General features: G+C 40.3%; 1 protein-coding gene across 1 annotated transcript in view; it reads right to left on the bottom strand.

The window, feature by feature from the left end:
* The window catches only part of ZNF385B (zinc finger protein 385B), a 298,732-nt gene extending 283,483 nt beyond the window's left edge, over positions 1-15,249 (bottom strand). The window contains exon 1 of the mRNA XM_058189529.1: positions 15,158-15,249. The gene's annotated coding sequence lies outside the window, so the exon portion shown is untranslated. The remainder of the gene's footprint in view (positions 1-15,157) is intronic.
* Positions 15,250-23,003: the final 7,754 nt, after the last annotated feature.

Raw genomic sequence — 23,003 nt, 5'->3', positions numbered from 1 at the left:
TTAACCATAAAAGGGCCGCTCTATTAAAGAAAGAGGCCGAGGAAGAGGCCCTAACGGCCCAGGCAGCCGCCTGATGACTCTTAATCAGGGTTTGTTCGGCCCGTTTGTCTTCCGGGCGAAGGGTTTCCTCTGGAGGACCTGTGACCACAGATGGCCCTGCTAATGCAACTACTGGGGCATCAACTGTGGGGATTTGCAGTAATTTAAGGAAGTTAGGTTCCAAATTATACAAGCGACGGTCCAAGGCATTAGGATTAGGACCAGTTATAGGAGTGTTCCATTGCCTATCGACTACTTCCACAAAGAGCTTGGGGGCAGGCACCTCTTCTGACTCGACCACGGAACTGAAAACAAGTCCATGGGTGGATCAGTGGTCTCTGAGGTGGGAATTGGGGCCGGACGGGCCACTCCCAGCCGGGTAGTGACCTTGGCCTTGTGTAGCAAAGATCAAATAATTGTGGGTTGAAGAGACCCACAAAGGAGGGTTGGTCTGGAACCAAATCCTCATCCTCAGAGAGGTTCTCATCCCTAAGGTCCCCTTCATCCCCCAGTGAGGCCCGAGATGGAGAATGAGCCTGGAAATCTTCAGCTTGAGGTGTGGAGTAGTCCTGCACCAAATCGTGACTAGTTTGGGATGCTACATATTCTGAAACCCATGAATGGGTTCTTGTCTGCCTGGAAGCAGTAATACCCTCTGAACAGCAGCTGCAATCATTTCTGCCATAACTGCAGGGTCATTAGCCACTGGGGCAACTGCCTGGTGACTCACAGGCCCCATTGGAATAGTGGCACTAGAAGGAACCTCTGCTGACTCAAGTACTGGCGGGGCTGCAGGTAAAACCTCCATTTCAGATACAGAAATAGGACAGAATAAATCAGAATTGGGCAGAGGTTGGGATGAGTCTACAGATATATCAGGAGATAAAGTTAATGGAGCCCCAGGAGACTGCACAGGAGGCTGAACTGGTAAGGAGGTGGATTGCTGTTCCTGTATAGTATCAGCAGATTCCCTCACTGCCCTAGCAATGGCCCTATCCATAGCCTTCTGGCGTTGTAGGGCCTTCTTTTCAGAAGTCTTAGAAATAGCCTTTTGGGGCTTAGAAATGGAGGATTGAAGTGTCTCTGACCTTGTGGGTGCATGAGAGCTCAAGCACTAGGCCCTGGGCTTGGACTGGTCTGATGTTGCTTCCTTTACTAGGCCGGACTGGAGGAACGGCGGCCATCTTGAAAGGCCTAACCGATAGTTAGGCCTCAAACTACGTGGACAAGGCCTGGATGCGAGGCCTATGAGCCTTTAGAGGCCCAAGCCAAGGCCTATTACAGAAATGACCTAGGACAAATTATAATTAAATTACCATTTAAATAAAAATTCAGTGGGGAAATTTTTCCATTCTCTAGGGCCTACTAGGTATTTTGCCACGTGGCTAGTAAAACCGGAGGTGGCTAAAGGGTAATCATACTCACAGACTGAAGGCCTCAGTGAGTGGCCGGAGAGCCAGTCGAAGATCGATGCAGAGGCCCTGCTGAGTCACCAAGCGATCGGGAATGAAGCCCGGGGGCGCCCACGAAGATCCGGTGACTGGAAAATAGGCCCATCAATGGCCTGATTAAAGACGCCCAGAGCTCAGGTAAGGGCAGGCTGGCGGCCTAGACCCTTTATGGGTAGGCCGAGGCGACCGGGAAGCACCCGGGAGCGCCCAAACTTAATATTAATTAAAGCCGCCACGCGGCTGTGTTTTAAATTCGGCAGCCGCTGAATTTGCCAGCCACGGGGAGGCGTAATTGAGGCCTAACAGCCTCCCGTTCTTCCAGCTTCTTATGCTGTCCCCAGCGGTATCGGGCTGAATCGCCCTTTCTCGCTGGGGAGGGGGAGAGCTCACCTACAATGGGAGCCTCAACCCCTATACCAGCAGCTGGGAAGGAATAATAGGGCTGAATCGCCCTCCTAATTACTTAAGAAAAGCTTACTTTGGGAAGAATTCAAAGGGAAGCAGCTCCGAAGTGCGTCTGTTCCCAATCAGATCGAGTCTGAAAGCTGGAAGGCACCAGGAGGAGGAGGTGCTTTTCAACTAGCAGACTCGATCCCATTGGATACAGACCGAGTCACTCCCATGCCTGGCTGCTGGTCCCGCCCTGCTGGAGAATTGCATATTCTAAAAATTATAGTGTGGACTCCAATTAAAGGAAACTTGCCCATCTTGCTCTGTATGGATTTTTAACAAATGTTAAGTGGAATCCAATTAAATCTTAGCTGATGGAACTGCTTCCATGAGCTGAGTGATGAGGTCAAAGTTCTTCCTTCTATATGCCCTCAAAATCCACTCCACAGAATTGACTATTAATTTCTGCACTGGGGGAAGGGGGAAATATGGGAGGCCATAAGCACAATGAAAAGTCTCATTATATCAGCAGACTTTATCCTATATATGATTCTATAGTATCCTGCTCTGAAATATTCTGAAGCACTGAACAATAGAAGTGTAATTCAGCAGCAGAAATTAGGGATAGCAAACTGAATGCTCAACTGGTTGTGCTATTGTCCAGAAACTACTACAGTTTGGCTGTGTCAACAAAACATATTAAACACCCTTGATGAGCAGTAATCTAAAGTGCTGGAAGCATTAACAAAATACTTGACACTATGAGAAGTTATTCTGACAGTATAACAATACTATTATAAAAAGAACAATTGTAATTGCTAGAATTGCCATACTCAGATTGGTTTACAAGGATGATGTATTTACCAATGTCAGCAGATTAGTTTCTCTAATGCATTTTAGGAATTAAATTTAATGTTAAGAACTATGCACTATAAAAGTTATTTTAAATGCATCCTTTTTGAGATGACAGGGGGGCAGAGGTCGGCTCCGAGGCGCCTCACTTGTGGGGTCCCGCAGGGGTCGATTCTCTCGCCCCTTCTGTTCAACATCTATATGAAGCCGCTGGGTGAGATCATCAGTGGCTTCGGTGTGAGGTACCAGCTGTACGCGGATGACACCCAGCTGTACTTTTCCACACCGGGCCACCCCAACGAAGCTATCAAAGTGCTGTCCCGGTGTCTGGAAGCCGTACGGGTCTGGATGGGGAGAAACAGGCTCAAGCTCAATCCCTCCAAGACAGAGTGGCTGTGGATGCCGGCATCCCGGTACAGTCAGCTGAGTCCACGGCTGACTGTTGGAGGCGAGTCATTGGCCCCGATGGAGAGGGTGCGCAACTTGGGCGTCCTCCTGGATGAACGGCTATCTCTGGAAGATCATTTGACGGCCGTCTCCAGGAGAGCATTCTACCAGGTTCGCCTGGTGCGCCAGTTGCGCCCCTTTCTAGACCGGGATGCCCTATGCACGGTCACTCACGCCCTCGTGACGTCTCGCCTGGATTACTGCAACGCTCTCTACATGGGGCTCCCCTTGAAGGGCATCCGGAGGCTGCAGTTAGTCCAGAATGCGGCTGCGCGGGTGATAGAGGGAGCCCCTCGTGGCTCCCATATGACACCTATCCTGCGCAGACTGCACTGGCTACCTGTGGCCTTCCGGGTGCGCTTCAAGGTTTTAGTAACCACCTTTAAAGCGCTCCATGGCATAGGGCCGGGTTATTTACGGGACCGCCTACTGCTACCGAATACCTCTCACCGACCCGTGCGCTCTCACAGAGAGGGACTCCTCAGGGTGCCGTCAGCGAGGCAGTGTCGTCTGGCGACGCCCAGGAAGGGCCTTCTGTGGGGCTCCCACCCTCTGGAACGAACTACCCCCAGGACTTCGTCAACTTCCGGACCTCCGAACCTTCCGTCGCGAGCTTAAAACACACTTATTCATCTGCGCAGGACTGTATTAGATTTTAAATTTATTGGTTTTAAATGGGTTTTATTTTTTATATTGTTTTTAAACATTCGGCCTTTTAGAATAAGTTTTTTAATTGTTATTTTAATCTGTATTTATGTGTTTTTATTTGCCTGTGAACCGCCCTGAGTCCTTCGGGAGATAGGGCGGTATATAAATACGATCGATAGATAAATAAATAAATAAATAAATAAATAAATAAATAAATAAATAAATAAATAAATAAATAACACAAGTACAAGGCAAAAATTCTTATTAAAACCCATAGGAAAACAATAAAAATGTGAAGTTGGTAGATTGAATCAATTAGTTTAGGATTTTAAGATTCATAAGTAGAGAGACTTCTTTGAAAAACCAGTAAAACCTATATTATATAACAATTTGGAAAAAGCGTTGAAGTGTTATAATAAATTCATTTTTTTATTTTCTTTAGTTAATGTTAAGTTATTTTGCCCTCATATCTTCATTCCTATCTTTTTACTTTAAGTACAGGGTAATCAAAAGTGACATATTTTTCTATTTTTTTAAAGAAAACTTTCCTTCACAATTGCCAAAGAGATGCATCTAGAGCAGGGGTATGCTTATGACCTCCCATATTTCCCATTTCCCCTAGTGTAGAAATTAACAGTAATCCAAGATTGATTCAGAATATTTTGATTATTTTCAGATCTATTTAAACAACAAGACGTTATGGTATGTTCCAGTCAGCATCAGTAATGAATCTCCACTTGCTTTTCCCAGCCAATAACTGACCCAGAAAATTTGCTAATAACTGAATGTTCCACAGATACATCCATTTCCCACTTTCTACACAAATAGAAGAGAATGAATATCTACCATTTCTGAGTTTGCGATGGTGACAAACCATGGCAAACCATTATTTTCCAAGCTTCCAAACACTAACACACATTCTGCATTTGAACGCCTTATTAAGGCAGCCACTCAAGAGGTGGGAGATAGAATAGAACAAGCCAAGCATCTCTTCCACTCTGACCACGCAAACTGCCCCTTCAAATATAAGCACTAACACACTGTCCTGCAATGGCACACCCATGTCCAAATATAACACCACTAGTAAATTTTCTATTATGCAGTTTATCTCACCTCATTCACAATGTTATTCCTAGAAGATTGGAGACATCTTATGGCAGTGATGACTAACCTTTTTGCCATTGCGTGCCAAAAGTAGGGAGAGCGTGAGGGGTCGCGCGCGCACCCACACCCATAATTCAATGTGCCCTGGTCACCCCCATACATGTAAACCCCCCGCTCCCCCTACTTTTGGCACACAATGGCACGGTGGGCATGGTAAGCCCGTTTTTCGCACTCCCCAGGCTCCAGAGGCTTCCTTGGAGCCTGGGGAGAGCAAAAACAGCCTTCCCCCCCCCCGGAAGCCCTCTAGAGGCCGGAAACGGCCCATTTGCCGACTTCCGGTGGGACCAGAAGGCCCATTTTTCACTCTCCCCTGGCTCCCGAGCCTTTTTTTTTAGAACAAGTTTTTATTAATTTTTTAGTTTCGCCCCCCTACACACACACATGATTTATGAACAGAGTATTGGCCAAATCACATCTTATACAATTCAATATATTCAAATATATTTTACTTACAGTTTTTTCCAAAATATTCTTTTTTCATGATTTTTATTCATTTCCTAATATTTCCTTGCCCATTTTAATAAGTCACATCTTCTTTCGCCCTCAAGTTCTAATTTCTCCATTTTTATTCGTGTTCATTCTCCTTCATTCTTTTTTTTTAACTATTTCAATTTTTATCCTAATATATTCAAATATATTGGGGTTGCCTTTCTTCCATTTCGTCTTTTCCTTTTCACAGCAATCCTTTCTTCTCCTCTCACACCTTTCCCTCCCTCCTTTCTTCCTATCTACTTTCTTCTCTCCTCTCCTACTCCTTCTCTACTTCCCCTTCCTTTCTCCCCCTCCACCCTACTTCCACCCTATCTAACCTTCTCTCCTACTCTTATTTCCCCTACCTTTCCTCCTCTCCTCTTCCCTTTCTTTCTCTCTCCCTCCTTCTCCCTTTCCATCTCTCTCCTTCTTATCTCTCTCCATTGCTGTATTTATTTTCATATCAATATTTCTGGTGTACAGAGGACCCTAATTTTCTCATTTATTATGCATATTTCTCAAACCTCCCCTCCTACATTTTAGTTATTAACATTGTCTTCATCTTATTCCATTTATATCATACAATCAATTAATGCAACTTTCCACCTCTTATTTTCTTAGAGTTTTTGTTCACAATTCAATACTTATTATTTTCTTCCAATAGTGTATATCATTTACTAACATTTCAATTTTATTCCCTTTTACATCTTAATTTCAATCATTTTCACTTATAAACCATACTATCTTTCACATTTCATCTGCTGGATTTTCCATACTTTTATATATTTAAAATTTATTTCCTTACCATCAACTTTAATTCTCTCTCATTCCATGCATTCTCAGACACAAACAGAAAAAGAAAACATATATCCCATTATATCTTCCACATTTAATTTACTTCTCCTCCTTCTCTTTTTTTAATTTCATTCATTTCAACCTTTTTTACTACCTTTTTACAATAATCCATATATTTCTTCTAATTTCCATTATTCCAGAAAAGAAAGAAAGTTTCTATCACTATTTTAGTTTCTTTTCTACTATTTATTTTTCTCCTTCTTTTAACCATTTTCTTTCAGCCTCTCCCAAATCTCATCTCTTAATATTTTTCTCCCTTTCTCCTGTCCTTTATCTTCTTCTTTCTCCCTTTCTTGCATCCTCTTTCCACCTTTCTGACTTCTACTCTTTTAATTTTCTCCCTCAATTTTTCTCTATTTCCTTTTCTTCTCTTTGTTCTGTCACTGCTAATCCCAGTGTAATCATCTATTTTTTTCACTCTTTTAATTTTCTCCCTAAATCTTTCTTCTTTTCTTTTTTTCCTTTCTTTTTTAAAATATCTTTCCCCCTCTCCATTTTTATTCTTTCCCTATCTGAGCTAGATTTTAAATTTATGGGTTTTAATTGGGTTTTATTTTTATATTTTAATTAACGGGCTATTAGAATAAGTTTTTTAATTTTTAATTGTTTTATACTGTATTTATGTGTTTTTAAGTGCCTGTAAACCGCCCTGAGTCCTTCGGGAGATAGGGCGGTATATAAATATGATTAAATAAATAAATAAATAAATAAATCTCAATATGATCATCTGTATTATCCTCACTCATTTCTTTTTCAACATTATATTTTTGTTCTCGTTTTCTCATAATTTCATCAGTTCTTTTTTTATTTTTAAACCACAGTTCTGCTTGTTTGTTCCCATTAAAGGACTCTCACACCATTTGAAGCATCTCCTATAATTCCTCCCAATTCTCCATGTTTTCGATGTGAGGAGAAATTTTTTTTAGATTTATTTATCTTAACTTATGTATAGTCCAAATTCAAGTCCAAAATATTGTGTCTCTTTTTCCCCCTTTTTTCTGTTTCCAAATGCAAGCCAGTTCAAATGTTTTTATTTTTTCCTGTCGTCCAAATTCCAATCTTGATTTTTTCAGATTTTACCATAGCTATTCAGACAAGTACTCCTTTAATGTCCCTTTCCTCTTAGACTAAACAATGCAATGTTCTTTTTCTTCTTCTTCTCCAGCAATGATTCTCTCTAATCCACAACTACTGGCAACAAAATGTCACTTGTTATTCCACAAAAGCAGTTTCTTTTTCTTCCTCTATTAAATCCTTTTGTTAGTAAAAGATGCTTTCTCTCAATCTTCTTCTCCCTTTAATATTTATATTTTCTTCCAAAACCAATTTTAAATCCAGATGGAACGTTGTTTCTTTTAGGGCTTTTATCTTATAGATCCTCTTTGCTGTTTGCTTCCTCTCACTTTAAGTTTCCGCATGCCAATTAGCCGTTAACTTCAAGCCGGAAAATTTTTGAGCTTTAAAAGTTTTCTTCTTCTTACCTGTGAGTTGGCCAATTGCTCACCTGGTAACAATACTCTGTTCTAATCTCGTCTCTTGCTCAATCTTCTTGTGTGGCCATCCCGACTTTGGCAGCTTCTAATGGCTGCCTTTCCTGTCGATCGGTCGAAGGCTGGATGCTGGTGATGCAGGGAATTTGCAACTTCCCTGTTCACGCCGGCCGGTGCCTTCTTTCTTCGCTGTCCCTCCAGGACAGCTATGGTTCATTAAGAACCCCTAAAATGACAGGAATTTTGGTGTTCACCCCAAACCACCGGGACACACTGTCCCGTCGTGACGCTGGCCATGCCCTCTCTCGGCTCCCAAGCCTTTATAGGAGCCTGGGGAGGGTGAAAATGGCCTTCCCCATCCCAGAGGGTTCCGGAGGCTGGAATCAGCATGTTTCCGACTTCCAGTGGCCTTGGAAACCCCAAAAATCAGCTGGGTGGTGCACACATGCATGCCAGAGCTGAGCTAGGGCAACGCTTGTGTTGCCACTGATATGGCTCCACAGGTGGCACATGTGCCATAGGTTCACCATCACAATTCTATGGAATGCCCATGTAATGTCAAAACTGCAGTGGGACAATATACTGCCAGCACTCAGTAATATTCTTGTTTTTGGTACTCTAAGAGTGGTCATGCCAACAAAGAATTAAAGTCTGGCATTATATGCATAAAAAGACACATCTCAGAGCAACAAAAATTGAAAGTGTGTGCAAGTAGTTTTTTTATTGATTAATTTATATTTCACATTTATTTATTTTTATAAACAACTCAAGTTGGCTAACACATCTAATTACTCCTTCCTCCTCCTCTTTGCCTCATTGTGAGATAGGCAGAGAGTGTGGCTGACCTCCGTGGTCAAGGTAGGATTAGAACTCATGGTCCTCTTGGTTTCTAGCCTGGTGCCTTAACCACTAGACCAGGGATGTTCAAACTTGGCCCCTTGAAGAGTGGTGTACTTCAACTCCCAGAATTCCCCAGCCAGCAAGTTGCTCATATTTAATAATAATAATAATAATAATAATAATAATAATAATAATAATAATAATAATAATAATAATAATAATAATATATTTACTTATATTTATTTATTCATATTTATAGCTCATGCTGGCTGGGGAATTCTGGGAGTTGAAGTCCACCACTCTTCAAGGGGCCAAGTTTGGACACCCCTGCATCGACTAAAAAAAAAAAGTCCTCGATTGCCTGAGCATATATACAGTTTACAAATCTTCTCCAAGTCTTTGTTACTGGAAGAAAGACTAACAAGTACTTTTTGAAATTGAATTATCTGAATATTGTGAAATGGTCTCCAGAATTTCTTGGATATTGTGAAATGGTCTCCAGAATTTCTTGGATATTGCCCTATCTAAGCTTAATTTTGCCATCTGAAATTACTGTAACATTACATGAAAAATCAGTTTATAATTTTTTGTCATTAACTTACTGAATTTATTACCTTCATATTTCTGGCAAAGCCTTGTTTAATGTTTGGAATCCAAGGATGTCCATCTGCCAACTGTTGAGAGAACGAATTTCCTGTGAAGCCTTCTAGGTGTGCCAAAAATGTATACAGAAGATTTGGATGAGCTTATAAAGCAAATTTGGGAGTGTGATGCAGAAGATATAATAGGAAGAAGTGCCATTGTGATTTGAGATTGAATGATAATGTTGATTGGAATCCAAAAATAGAAATGGATGAAAAAAGTATGCTTTCAAAAAAAATGACTGATTTTTACATTTTACATCTAATGTTTGTTACTCTCTAAAGATGAAGTATGTTGACTATAATTAACGAGTTCGCAGTCTCCCTGTGTCATTCATTTCCGAACTTTTTCTCTAATAGATATTTTTATGCACAGCCTCCATAAGATCCCTCTCTTTTCTAACTAAAAATAGAAAATAACTAGAGAGATGTTGTTTTAGATAACTTAAATTATACTATCATGTTTTTATAACTTAGAATTACTGTATTTGTCACTAGTGAAACCATCCTTACTTTAATAAACAGATTCATTTTGAACAACATACAGTTTTTAAGAACATACAGTTTCATAAGCACCACTTTAAAATGTGTTTTGGAGAAATTGGCTAATGCTAGCAAAGGATCAGTAAAAAATGATTTATAACATATTCCCATTAGGATGCTAAAATCAGCCCAATGTTATTTATTCAGAAGAAAAGAAAGGTATCATAGTTCCAGCATTATTTTCATTTCTCTGATACTTTTAGAATGAATTTAAAACAATTGGTGGGTTTTCTTTCCAGACTATTTTAATGAAATATTACTAAAAAATGTAACAATTAATTTGCAAATCTACCTGAAGAATTATAAGGGATGCAGTCAATTTGACACTTCTATTTTGTAAACCAAGTAGCAGAAGAAGAATCAATAAACTTTTTCAACTTAATTTACACAAGTCTTTATTCTGGTAAGCTATTTCACTAACTTTTGCCTGACTTTCTTTATATGAAATATATGATGTCATCATTACATAGATCATTATTTAGCTTTTTTTCGCATTTAAACTTATACTTCCATCACAGTGTCTTCTTGCAAACACATATCTTTAATTATCAATTATGCATCTTTGAAACAGAAATAAAATTAGTCATAATAACAAACTCAGCATTCATACATCATTTGAATAAATATACTACCTAAAGAATGAGAAATCCCCAAAATGCAAATGAACATCTCTTATATATTTGTAACTTTAAAATAATTGTATTAACTAAAAGAAAGAAGAGCATTTATAGTTTTGTTTGAACAATTAACTAAAGTGGTGTCCGGAAGTCCATGTGCTATAATTGCTTACTAGCCAGATGTTTTCTAGGCAGGGATCCAAGGACAGCATGCCGTAATACCTTTTATCCTATGATTTGTGCTTTTCATCCAGAGCATTCCCTTTCAGTCCCAGAGCATTCAACCTGAGAATTCTACACTGTTTCTAGCACTACTGACTCTGCAATTCTATGGTTAATGTTTAGTTTATTCATACAAAATGTATAAATTAACGTTATATTTAGTAAGCCACACCACGATAGTTAGATAGATTCACTGCAGTAAACTCCTCTAAAAATACCTGCATAAAATTAACTTGATAGTTTATTTCACCTCTTCTTCCCCTATTCATAAATCAGATAGATCAAAGTGAATTCAAAATAAAACATGTATTAGTTACATTAACAGAAATCATTTCTAAATTTATCCTGAATTTTTTGTCAACAAATGGGTTGTTGCCCACATTCACTCGATTCAATTTATAATAAGGTTACAAATCCTCCATTACCTTCAGGCTTTCCTTAACTGCATAGTTCCAAGTGGGTAAATAGCTTTACATTGGGGCTATTTATGAATTAGTGGATTTTAGAACATTTTTTAAAAGCATTATCACAAAAGTTAGTTGCTGCTTCATTTTTTTAATAAAAGTTTTACAGTCATGTTCACATAGACATATCTGGATGATAGTCCTCAACAAGCACTCACATTTTCGTGTTGCTTAATTAAAAGTTTGGGGGACATATTTTCAAAACATTCATATTTCTCTCATTTCCTGTTAGCCTTAACATACTCGTTTTGGATAGTGCACACAGTTCTAAGAATCATATTTTTATTTGCTATCATGCCTTACACATTTGAAAGTTTAGAACTGAACTAACTTTCAGGAAAGTTCCTCAAGGATTGGATTAAAAGCATACAAAATGTTTCTGCAAATTGAAAATATATAACATTTGGAATATATTGTTCTCACCAGTTCAGGCTTGATACTGCTCTTATCTAAATTGAAACAGATGTTTTCAGCTCAGAATGAGAATGGCTCAAGCTTAGGAGTCATATTGAACTTGGGGAAAAAAATGTTCAAACTCAAATCCTTAACAATTCGAAATGTTTTACATAAATAACCTTGTTGCATGCCCTGTGATTTGAAGATCTGGTCTAGGTAAAACATTTGAACTACAATACATATACATATGAACCAGGGGTAATATGCTCCCAGTTTGGACCGGCTCGCCCGATCCGGTAGCGATGGCAGCTGGTGGTTCGGAGAACGGTAGTAAAAATCCCTGGCCCCGCCCCTGCTGAGCTGCACCATCATCAGAGGTTTTTTTTTTAACTTTTAAAAGCAGTTTTTCTTCAGCCGAAAACATGCCTTTAAAAGTAAAAAAAATAGCCTTTGAGGATCCCGCGGTTCAGCTGAGATCGTCAGAACCCTTTAAAAGTTGGGGTTTTTTTTAGCAACCTCTTTGGCTGGTTTAAGTTTTAAAAGGCTCCTCTGGCGATCCCAGCTGAGTTCCTCATCACCAGAACCTTAAAAAACATGTTTTCTACAAGCTCTTCAGCTGAAACTGCCTGCCTGAAATCCATCTCCTCAGTCAGCAACTGAATCTGCCTGCTTTGCTGGCTGAGGAACTCTGGGAATTGAAGTCCACAAACCTTAAAGTTACTAAAGTTGGAGACCCCTGATCTCAAAAATATAAATAAAATAAAATAATAAAATAAAATATTTGTGCAGCTTTCTGAGATTTAGTGTGTTCCTGTAGTGTTTCACTCTAACTACGCAAACACACAAAATCTCACAAAGCTGTATGTGGCATTTTGTGTGCGTGTGTGTGTGTATGTGTCAGTTGTGTTGTGTGTGTGTAAAGTGTGAAAGTTGGTTTTTGAGCTTTTTGTGGCTGTCTGAGTTTCCTGCATGTTGCAGGGTCCATTTTGGGTGAAGTGCAGCTGTTTTTACCTTGTGTGTGAGTCAGTTGTGTTGTGTGTGTGTAAAGTGTGAAAGTTGGTTTTTGGTACCTCTTATTGTTTTGTATACTTTGTTTATTATTTTTATTATTTATTGTTATTGGCCACGCCCACCCAGTCAACTGACCACCAAGCCATGCCCACCAATTAAGCCATGCCCACAGAATCGGTAGGGAAAATTTTTAGATTTCACACACCCCCCCAATATGAACTCCACTGTTATGTAATCAAGCAGGCTGAGCCCTAGTTTCTGAAGAAATTCCCCTTTTCAAGAAGTACCAAAGCTTTTTATAAAGCAACAGAGATATGTAAGGCCAAAAGAACAATTAAATCTGTATCTCTTTCAACATGAAGACCAAAAGCCTATAGAACTTTTCCAAGTAAGGAGTTTTAAATCTAAGGGTCCATCTGCACTTAATCATGGCATAAATATGCCCCAGCAACCTCTTTCTTCTGACATATGCTCAAGTTATTACAGTACTTCCAACTCATCCCAAACCAACAACTACAGTCATTCTTAGCTATACATGGCTCAAGCTTAGGAGCCATGTTAAACAGAATTTTCCCTTTTAAGCAAGCAAAAAACCGCAACATTTTGTCATGGGTGAACCTGACCAGCTTTGCAGACTAGGTGACTGATGTGGAAAATCAAATGTTTCCCATGGGATAATATAATCCTACTGAGCACTTTAAGCTGGGACAGGTGTGCCCTTCCTCTCCTATCTTTTTTGGACAGTAGTAGAATTTGGGCCTTTCAAACTGGGCTCTGTTTTTTATACTTATCAGGTCTCTTAATCCGCAGCTCAAAGATATGGACACAGCACTGACCAAAGGTGGCTGTTTTGTGAAGTACAAAAGACAGAGCCAGTGCGAGTTCCATCTGCTGCTTTACAGCACATCTCTGTGTCTGTCAGCTGTCATTTGGGATTCTTTCTGAACCTGGGTTTAGTACTCATCTGGAATAGTGCTACACCTATATTCAACACAAACCCATCAGTAATAGGGCTCATTTTGGAAATATTTACCAGTATTCCAGCAAGAACACTATTCCAGAATAGTAATGTTATTCTAGAATAGCCCTATTCCAGAAGAACACAGCCATGCAAAACTCTTAAAACCAGAGCAAAGTTCTTACAGATGTCTAAACCAAGCAGGTGTGTTTTTTAAAACAACAACAACCTGTAAATCGCCCAAGAGGCATGCAAGTGTGATGGACATTATGGAAATTGGATAAATAAAAGTAAAGAAATAAACCAATCTAGCCATCTGTCAAAATCCACATGCACTCCAGTTCCATCTCAGATTAAGGAAAGCGACTGGTAGTACTTTCCCACCGATGGGAATACAATTGGTATCAAGGAAAAGGGAAAGGAAAAGAAGAGGGAAGGAAGCCAGCAACCCATGCCCTGGGCTCTGCAAATAAGGGTAGCACCACTCGCTGGCATTATGGCTGTTGTGACAAGAAGTGGATCATCAGTTAGGGGAGCCAATCCAGGCTAGTACAGTTCTCCCAGCTCAAGCCCTGGTGGATGGATCGCTGTTTAACTCATCGTGGAAGACAAGTCATTTGTTGCCCGCATACTTTTCAATGGCGGCGGATAGTTTGTGCCCGCTCCTAAAACCTTGACCTACTTAGAGAAACCGAGAAAACGGCTCTTCCACCACCTCACATCTGTTTGCAGCAGCGAAACTGAACTGAAGGAGATCCTGAGGGGAAGAGGATGGAAATTGTGGTGGCTGCACGCCGAGAACCCGCGCTCCATTTCACCCAGCTGGCAAGCCCTGGCTCTAAACACGCCAGGCTACCTCTCTACACGAGCAATGAAGGGAAGCGGCTTACACACAAACACACACACTAAAAAAAAACCAGTAGTTTGGGAAGAGGAAGATGCCCCTCTTCAGCAAACCTGCTGCTGTCGCTGCCGCCGCCGCCTCCGAGGTGCCCCAAAACAACGCGCGGTCGGCAGCCTGGGTTGGGAAAAGCTCGCCTCTTCCAACAAACCTGCTGCTGCTGCTGCTGCTGCCGCTTCCGAGACGCTGCTGCTCGGGCTTTTCTCTAAGCGGCTCAAACGCTCATTCCGTCCGCGGGGCTGTTTTTAACGCCACGGGGCTGACGGGCACTTTGCCCGTGGGCCCCACGAGCACAGGGGGCCCCATACCTACCAACACCGGTTCTGTTGGAAGTGCCAATCCAATAAATGCAGGTTTGATTTCTTAAACCGCCTCGCGATGCCGCCCCCCCCACTTTTTTTTTTTTTTTTGCCACAGGCCGGGCGGTACGTACGAATAAAGCGCCTGGAATTGACACGCGCGGCTCTTTCGGAGAAAGCCGCCTCACCTCGGGGATGGCGGGTGCCTCGGTTCCGCAGGCAGGCAGGCAGGCCAGCAAAAGAAAAAAGGCGCATCTGAACGCCAAGCCCGCCCGCCCGCCCCCCACTTCCCGCCGCCCCCTTGAGCGACTCAAGGACCGCTCAAACTTCGCGGCCGACCGACAGACTTTTTTTTTTTTTTTTTACCATCCCCGCCGCGCCCGAAGGGGTTTCCGCTTTTTTTTTTTTTAAAGACACTCGAGCCCGGCGCGCGAACCGTCCCGCCCGAAGCTTCTTACCTCGCCCGAGGCGTGGCAAGCGAGAGCGGCTTTGGAAGGAAGTGCACCGGGGGGCGGGGGGGGGGAGAAAGCGCCTTCTTCCATGGGCGCCCGGGCGTTGGGCTGAGCGCGCGCTTTTCTCCCCCCAAACCCGCCCTTTCCGCCAAGCTTCTTCTTCTTCTTCTTCTTCTTCTGTCAGGTGGCGGCGGAGCGCGCGGACGCCGCTTCCTAACAGCCGGCCGAGCGGCAGCACAACCCTGGACCAGAGCGGCGCGGCCGGAGATACAGCCGCGGCGCGCATGCGCCCGGCGTGGCCCTAAACGACCCTCTAAGGCAGCCAGGTGAAGCGCGCGCGGGAGAAGAGTGGGGCCGCTTGCGGTTTCTTTGGCGCCCTTAAAACTCTTGCACTAAACGAGTCTCGGCAAGATAGAGAGAAAGGGACGGACGCCCCACGCTCGCTCGTAGCCTCTAATTTCCACGGGTGGCCTAAGTGGCGCTTTTGCAAATGGATGGATAGTTCTTTCCCGTAACTTTTTGTTGAGCCGTTGTTGTAAAGGCTGGAGGAGCGCGCTCTTATAACCCTCGAAGTAGTTTAGCGTCAGGATTCAGCGATCCCGACTTTAAAGCCGCTCACCTTCGCGCGGTTTTCCCCTCGTGGAAAATGAATTGATTTCCCCCGTCTTGCAAATCTGTCGATCGGCAAGCCCTGAAGTGAGCAGAATAGATGCATTTGCTTCGGTCAACAAAGAGAGAGAGGCCCATTTTGGGAAGCTCCTTCCCTCCCATTAAAAAATCCAAAGCAGACAGTCTTCAGATTTGGGCACTTCTATTGAAAAATCAAAGGTCATATTTTCAGATGACACCCAGGCTGAGTTAGCAACCCTTTCTGAATTCTCACCACTGACATGTCAAGGGGAAATAGATTTATATTCAGATTATTGTATTTAAAGATTACTAAAGCAACAGCAAAGAAATGTATGTTGATATCTGTGATCTACTTTTATGAAATCAAATTTTGTATATTCAGTGTGATTTTGGAAAGGCCTGGAGGTAACATTCATGATTTACATATTTTGTTCCTACAACCGCTACATATGGCTTGGAAAAACTCCTGAATAAAATGCCTAAGAGCAATTGCCACTCAATATAGACATTTTATTGGGACGTTCTGTATTCAGTTCATACAGAGCTGCAATAATGAAATATACTGTACAGCACTTCAGATTTTGAACACATCTTGTCTAAATACTCAGGAAGTTTTTGGGCAAGTATGATAAGTGAAACTGACAAGATTAAAAAACAAAAAAAAAGTATTTACCATCAGGTTAACTAAAGGCCTGCCCCAAGGCCGGTTGTTTTTCAGGAAATAAAGAACTTGCCGTTGAGTCCCCAAATAAAAAAAGATTGAACTCTGATGTGGTTAATTTTTAATTGGATTGGGTCGTATGTTTGCACTGTTTCATATCACTTTAATAACAATAACAACAACAGAGTTGGAAGGGACCTTGGAGGCCTTCTAGTCCAACCCCCTGCCCAGGCAGGAAACCCTACACTATCTCAGACAGATGGTTATCCAACATTTTCTTAAAAATTTCCAGTGTTGGAGCATTCACAACTTCTGCAGGCAAGTTGTTCCACTGATTAATTGTTCTGTCAGGAAATTTCTCCTTAGTTCTAAGTTGCTTCTTTCCTTTATCAGTTTCCACCCATTGCTTCTTGTTCTACCCTCTACTTTCACTAATATTAGGATCCTACAGAGAAATCCTAAATGAACAGAAAGCCTGTTATACCATTTCAAAATATTAACGGTAACAGAAGAAAGTTTAACATAATTTTACAGGAAAAGGACTTCTATCTAAAGCAAATGATAAAGCAGATATTTCAAAGATTACTCAGAATAGGAAGAATAAGGAAATATACTGTTTTCACCAATAACATTTCTCATGGCAAAAGTAGAAGATAAGATAGAACAAGTGCTTTATATATTTCCCAATGCTTCTAAAAATGTGATTCAAAATGATGTCTGACAAAAATAATGTTTAAGGGGGCTAACAAATTTTTTTTACATGTATCCTAGTCCTGAATACACTTATTTTAGTGGACCTCTCATATTTTCAAGAAGCTAGTAGACTAGATTATATCTTAAAACTTCTGTGAAGTCCATGTCAGCCTAATTCTTTGAATCATAGTAGTAATAGTACTACTAGTAGTATTCAGAAAATATTTGACTTTTATTTAGATTATAATAAGAGCTTTTTAAAATATCACATAATGTAGCATTTTGTTTATACTTTCTGCAACACATGATGAAAAGTTGAAAGCAGGAAGAGCAGGGCACAGATAAATGCTGAGAGGAAAACATAATTACTGTAGTATAGTATATTGATTGACAAAACTCTTATAAATCCAAGTATTTAAATGGCTGACTAGGTTGATTATAATTTTTGCTTGGAATCCATTGTATCTCACTGCACTGGCTTTTATGAAACTGTGCTAATGGCTATGCTGATTGGCAATTCTGGCAATGGAGTCCCAACCCATCTGGTGGGCTTCACTAGAGAAAAAAAATGGTTTTTAAGACATTTTACAACTCTAATTTGATCCTTAACCATTGCTACCCAAATTATTTGTATGATACGCAAACATATAGTTTCACTCTGCCTCTGCGAGATTTGGATTCCCCTCTTCCAATTACAGCCTACATTGCCTATGCTGTTCATTATGGGCTTCTGGGCTCCTATGGAGAGCAGGGAGAGTAAATAAGAATTACATAAGCTTCTAGCACCAGCCTTAATACAAGTCATCCTCAATGTACAACCGCAGTTTAAATACATGTAATTTGCTAAGCACCCGAATTTTGATCACATGGCTGTGGGTTGCCCCAATGGTTCCACAATGGTTTAAGAACCGGTGATAAGTCACTTGTTTAAGTGCTGTTAACTTTGAACGGTCGCTAAACAACTTGTAAGTCGAGGACTACCAATATATAACCCAGGACCTTTTCATTTTGCCACAGAACATCAATCTAATCAAATTTGACTGTCAAAGCCAAAGGGCTTTTTTCTGGATGATAAACAGTTGCTTAATATTCCTTTCTTGTTCTCTTTTTGTTATTTTGGATAACTTTGTATAAATTTGGCTTGTCTTATCACCCATTAATAATTATTAAATAATTATTGCCACATATCAATAATTGTTTGTTTTGCTATCAAAGTTGTTATAGACTATTTTGGAAATGAAGCATATAAATATTTTAAATAAATAAGTGGTTTTATACTTTTTTCCTTTCAAGGAATTGTTCAAGATATTTCAAAGTCCATGAAATTAAAAATTTATCTGCTTTCTGCCTAGAGTAAGAAGATTTTTTTTTCAACTTCTAATACTATAGTTATTTTTATATATATACAAAAGAGCAAAGATCTTTGAGGATAGTCATTAGTTTTGCAAATACTCTTTTAAGTTAAGTCGGGACTCTTAAATAAGACATGAAGCGGAACACAATCAAGTTGAATTGGAATTAAACTAGCCAGTTAAATATTTAAGCTGCCTAGAAGATGTGCTTCTAAGTGGCAGAAAAACACTATGCTATTTTTTTGTTGATAACTCTAAAACAGAAAAGAAAGGCACTTTAGCACTGATTGCATAACACTTCCATTGTACTTCAATCTGTGCTCTTGGAAAACTAGTTTTATTTAATAGCATGTACAATCAATTCACATGCTGTTATAGTTCCATTAATAACAAGACATGAAAGTCCCTCTTGTTTAATAGTTCATGTGAAAATGATTGCTCTTTGATCTGTTCTCAATGAGACATAGTGATCACAATCATGTTTCCCCTACACCTAAATATTCTGAATGCAGAAGCAAAAGGGACAAGAAAGCATTTAGTTATAAAGGATGCTGACAGCCTTGCCCAAATCATAACCTCTTAAGCCCTTTACTCACGAACAGTTTATATCATTTTATTAACTTGACCAATGAAGTTGGGCTCATTTTGGGCTCAGACCATGATTTAAGTTGCCTTCCATTGTAATTTTGAGTTTTGGAATAAGACCAATTTCCCAGTTTGAGTTTTGAGTTTTGGAATAAGACCAATTTCCCAGTTACAGTAATCTTACACACAATTTTAAGGTGTATAACATTTAGAATGTTTTGACACCCATTACCAAGGAGAAGAGGTTAAGTGTATTTTAGACATATATTGGGCAATTCGGACATCCTTTCCATCCGTCCATGGGCCAGCCCCACTTGCAACCATTTATTTATTTATTTATTTATTTTTGTCACAACATCATACAAAAAGATTATATAGTATATACACATATAAACATATATAGGAAGAAGAAAAGAAAAGGAATAGGACAGGAACGGTAGGCACGTTTGTGCGCTTATGCACGCCCCTTATGGTCCTCTTAGGAATGGGGTGAGGTCAATAGTAGAAAGTTTTTGATTAAAGCTATTAGGATTATGGGAAGAGACCACAGAGTCAGGTAAAGTATTCCAAGCACTGATGATTCTGTTGCAGAAGTCATATTTTCTGCAATCTAGATTAAAGCGGTTTACATTAAGTTTAAATCTATTGGTTGCCCTTGTATTATTGCAATTAAAGCTGAAGTAGTCTTTGACAGGAAGGACATTACAATAGATGATTCTGTGAGTTAAACTTAGGTCTTGTCGAAGGCGACGGAGTTCCAAGTTTTCTAAGCCTAGGATTTCAAGTCTGGTGGGATAAGGTATTTTGTTGTTTTCAGAGGAATGGAGAACTCTTCTTGTAAAATATTTCTGGACACGCTCAATTGTATTGATGTCAGAGATGTGGTGAGGGTTCCAAACAGGTGAGCTGTATTCTAGAATTGGTCTAGCAAATGTTTTATATGCTCTGGTTAGTAGTGTGGTGTTTTTGGAAAAGAAGCTATGCAAAATTAGGTTTACAACTCTTAGAGCTTTTTTTGCTATGTAGTTGCAGTGGGCTTTGGCACTTAGATCATTTGACATGAAAACTCCAAGGTCTTTAACGGGATGGGGGTCGCCTGTAAGGTAATGTCCATCTAGTATGTACTTAGTTTTAGAGTTCTTTTTTCCTATATGTAAGACTGAGCATTTGCTGGTTGAAATTTGGAGCTGCCAATTTTTAGACCAAGCGGTTAGATGGTCAAGGTCGTTTTGAATGATAGAAGTGTTGTCTGTGGTGTTAAATAGTTTGACATCGTCAGCAAAGAGAACACAATTACTTGAGATATGGTCACAAAGATCATTAATGTATAGAATAAAGAGTGTTGGTCCAAGGACGCTGCCTTGAGGAACGCCACTCTTGACAGGAACAGGATTTGATAAAGCATTGCCAATTTTGACCACTTGTTGTCTGTTAGACAGAAAAGCAGATATCCATTTGTGGAGGGGTCCTGAGATGCCATAGGATGTTAGTTTAAGGAGAAGTTTATCGTGTACTACTGAGTCAAAAGCTTTGCAGAAGTCTATGTAGATTGCATCTATTGATTTGCCTTGATCTAGATTTGAAGTCCATATGTTTTTGCAGTTTTGTTTTCTTCTCCAAATATGCCCTCTCAGTTACTCCTAATCTCTGATTTCCCTTTATACTGGCTCCTCCCCACTTCCTATTTTTTAATTAGGTTCTTTAGGAATTAGGTTCTTCTCCAAGCTTCCAGGGAAGAGCAAAGCTCTACTAATTTTATTTGGGAAAGAAGAGAAGCCATGATTGTGCACACTGCAATACATCATAACACAACATAACTCTATAACACAACATAACTCTATAACACAACATCATGGTGGATGCAGTTGCCCGAGTGATCATTGGTGCAGCATTCTAAGAATAATGAGGGATGTGGAAGTGAGTGATCATGGAGAATCCACTTGCTGGAGCAGAGATGCAAAACAGCACAGTCGTATTTTGGCCGCTCAGCCATCAGCACAGCATCTAGCATTGCCAAAGCCAGAATGTGGGTAGGCAAAATGGGTCTTTCATCACCCCCAAGTGTGACACAAGTAGTTGTAAATGGCTGCTAGGACTGCAGCTGTATAATATGGATCCTGTGAGTATTGTCAGTTTTAACATTTATGCATAATCCTCAAAAATTATACAAGTGACATAATCCATTTTATATTTTAAAAAAACTACATAAGACCTCACAGTTGCAGAAGCAACAGGAAAAAAGATAATTCTTCCAAGGGTGACAGAACAAGCAACACACACAGCTGGCAAAACTTGGATGTCTTTTGTGGTTTAAATTGACTTTTGGAGCAGAACAGGATTAGCACACTCGAGAGAGTGCTATTCCTATTTTTTAAATATGGGTCTAGCACTTTTCCAGAAAAGTGTTAGATCCATGTTTGAAAAATAAGAGTAGCACTCTTTTCAGAGAGTATTGAACTTGTTTCTAGGAGGACCTGGTATAAAATCTGACAAACAGTTTGGAAAGCTCTGGCCAGGCACTAGGTACCAAAGTCTCCACAAAAGTCTGATGTGTAATCTCCGTTTCCAAATGGCCATTCTGGGCAGTGCTTCCCCACTGTTCTGAAAATAGCTTTTGGCTTTTTGGAGGAAAGCATTCTTAATCTTTTCTTAAACTCAGATCCAGAACTGAGGCAAGCAGGCCTCATCAGTCCATCCAATACAAAAGTGGATTGTTGCTCACACAATAGCAGAATTCCACTTACATCCTTCACCTATCGTGTGTGTGTGTGTGTGTGTGTGTGTGTGTGTGTGTGTAGGTCTTTGGTTATTCGGGTTTTCTCCCGTGTAAAATTGCAGCTCAATCACACATTGCTCCCAGAAGCACGAAGCTGAAGCCTGAAGATGACGAATGAGACTTCGTCGAAACATCGCCAAGACACTTCTAATTTTACGCGGGAAAAAACCCGAATAACCAAAGACCTACATATATATAAATATATATATACATATATATTTATGATCCTGTAGTCCCTTAATTCAGGGTAGAGTTGGGGCAACTGGATAGAGCTGAGGGTTTACTGCCTTCCTGATTCCTACATGGAGTTTGCAGCAGATTTTTTTTTTTCTTTGCGCCAAGAGAGAAACATCTGCCAATACTTAGGGTTGAACGCTCAACCTTCCCAGTGGGAGGTGAGCAATCTTCACCACTAGGCCACCATGCCACAAATCCTTCATCTATCATATGCCTCCCAAAATCCGCTCTAGAAAATTTTCATGTCTTCAAAATGTATCTATGGCTTGATAGATAGGAAGAATTGTGAATATTTCTAGCTGTAGTTTTAATTCCACTACAGTATATAAGATTGGGCAGAACACTCAATTTATAGGATACCTGAGTCCTTTAGTGATGGCCACATTAGCAAATGGTAAACGATATTGGGGGAAAAGAATGAATAGCCGCTCCCATTTTACCTTGTAGATTTAACTGATTGAGCCTTTAAGCCAGAGAAGTAATAAAGGTGAGCGTATAAGCCAGATGTGTTCTTTCAACCACTGAGTAGCAATCATACTTTCAATTTATCTGGGATTCATGGATAAAGATTTCCATAGCATCAGCAGGCTTAGCAGTCCCCATTTTAGAAATTAGGTTTTGAAGAAGTGAGAAATTGATTTTGAAAGTCCCAACTGGAGTTAAAATTGGCATTCATCTTGTTCTTCAGAAAGGCAATTTCATAACAATTTTATAAATTAACAGTGACTGTGCAGCTGTCCTTGAGAAACGGTCAATTCAGCTAGGGCAGAACATACCATAACTTCAAGGATTTCTCTTTTCCTGTGCCTGTTCCATGTGTACGTGTGTGTGTGTGTGTGTGTGTGTGTGTGTGTGTGTGTGTGTGTGTGTGTAATCTAAGCATTGCATTTATGGAATAAGATTTTCTATAAATAGTAT

Source organism: Ahaetulla prasina, chromosome 1, assembly GCF_028640845.1.
Source record: "Ahaetulla prasina isolate Xishuangbanna chromosome 1, ASM2864084v1, whole genome shotgun sequence".
In the NCBI taxonomy this organism is placed as follows: domain Eukaryota; kingdom Metazoa; phylum Chordata; class Lepidosauria; order Squamata; family Colubridae; genus Ahaetulla; species Ahaetulla prasina.
Note: the sequence above shows the minus strand (reverse complement) of the source record. Positions and strands in the feature narration are given on the sequence as shown.